The 1820-nt window shown below is 59.8% G+C and overlaps 1 protein-coding gene across 1 annotated transcript in view; it reads right to left on the minus strand.

The window, feature by feature from the left end:
* The window catches only part of Cryba2 (crystallin beta A2), a 10876-nt gene extending 9412 nt beyond the window's left edge, over window positions 1-1464 (minus strand). Inside the window, exon 1 of the mRNA XM_031368010.1 lies at window positions 1310-1464. The gene's annotated coding sequence lies outside the window, so the exon portion shown is untranslated. The remainder of the gene's footprint in view (window positions 1-1309) is intronic.
* Window positions 1465-1820: the final 356 nt, after the last annotated feature.

A 1820-nucleotide genomic window follows, 5' to 3' on the forward strand; every position in this document is an offset into this window, starting at 1 on the left:
CCCCCAAGGTGTGCTACCTCCATGTCCTGTCTGGGGAACTGGGAGGTGTGCTGTCAAAAGATACAGGAAAGGAGATCCAGCTAAATGGCTCCACGCCAGCAAGGGCAAAGGGGAAAGACTGTGCCACAGGAAGGAGCTGGTCACGGAGGCCGGGATGGGGGCTGCATATACCCATTTGAGGATACCTGGATCCAGTCTGGCCTTGGGACTGGTTCAGTCGAGAACCCACCCTCTCCTCACCAGAACCACTTTGCACACATTCCTGGGGAGCTAAGCAGATCCTGTGGGGCCTCCTGGTAACTGGGGGTGGGGTGGGGTGGGGTGGGCAGTAGAGCCCATGATGGCAATGGGACAAGACAGCAGCTCTGGGAAAATTGGATTTATGATTGTACTTTCCTGGCATTGCCTCTATCTTGGTGTGTGGGTCACTGCTCTCTGAGGCCATGGCTCCTTTACCCTAATGGGAAACCAGCCAGGGGCTCCTTGCTGCTTCATGAGGAGCCTTTGTCTACTCTTCACCTACAGCTGGCCTTTGTCACCATACATTGTCATGAGGGGGAACTGAAGGCACCTGGAATCACAGGACAGACTCACTCACCCCTGGCCTAGCCTCCCTGCCAGGGCTTATGCGGAGCTCTCTTACTCCTCTGCCAGAGTGTAAGACAATCCCCTTCCTGCAAGGCAGGTCGCGGCGTTTTAAGTAACTGAAATGGGGGTGGCCCATTCCAGATCTAGGCTGTGGCTAATGATCCATGGCCAACGGAACTCTGGCTGAGCTGTGTGCTACCTAGACCCAGTCTAGCCCGTCTGACTGGGCTGCAGGGAACACAAGATTAGGGGTTTTGAGGAAGGTGGTTGAGCTCTTTCCAGTGACTGAAGACCCTGTTTGTCCTTTTTGGTGTCTGCTGATCTCAGATATAATTGGACTGGAAGACGGACCCGGAGAGTCTGAGGGGTGGATTTGAGTCTGCCCAGCAGACCTCAGCTCACCACTCCCAAGTTTTCCACACCTCACAGCCCTGGCACTGTGAGATGATAGGGTTAAAGGGACTCAGCAGAGTGGCTAGGGGCCCAGGGACCAGAATAGAGAGGTTAGAGGAAGCCCTGACTATTGTGAGAAACGAGGCTGACAGCCTCATTTTGCAAAGGAGAGAAGCAAGACGCTTTTATAACACTCCCTCAAGGCCACAGAATTCGCTGGGACAGAGCAGGAGTAGGATCCCAGTGTCCACCTTCAGGAAGGGATATGTCCCGGACCTCAGCCCATTACGGCCATCCTGCTGGAGCCTGCTCGGCTAGCCCGCATTACCCGGCAGCGAGCTCGGCCTGGCGGCCCTGAATCTGCGGGCAGGCGGGGCCTGATGGGAGCCGGTTGTCCTCTCCCCACTGTGGGGACCGTGCTCAGTCCCTGCGACCCATATGGTGGCGGCGGCGACGGCGGGCCGGTGTCTGCGTGGCGATCTGGCCGGGCCCCGGGGCTGATGCTGAGAAGCCACCCCTGCCTCACGCGAGCCGAACGAACAAAACGCTCAGGTCCGGTTTGTGCGAGGGGCTCGTCGCGGGGCCGGAGAGGAGGACCCGGGGCCCGGCGGCAGTCGTCGGCGGTGCCTGGTGGATGAGCTTCCTCGAGTGCACAGCGCTCCCGCTAGCCGCCGCTCTCACGCTCAGCACCGCGGTGGCTGACACGTCGGCGGCAGCGGCGGACGCCACAGGTGCACACCTGGCCGGCCCCTCCCTCCCGGGCCACCCGCCACAACCTTTCTGCTCCTCCGCCCAAACCAGCCAGGCTTGGCTTCGTCCCCAGCCCACGCCCCGAAGCT

The sequence above is a fragment of the Mastomys coucha genome, unplaced genomic scaffold (assembly GCF_008632895.1).
Source record: "Mastomys coucha isolate ucsf_1 unplaced genomic scaffold, UCSF_Mcou_1 pScaffold14, whole genome shotgun sequence".
Lineage (NCBI taxonomy): Eukaryota > Metazoa > Chordata > Mammalia > Rodentia > Muridae > Mastomys > Mastomys coucha.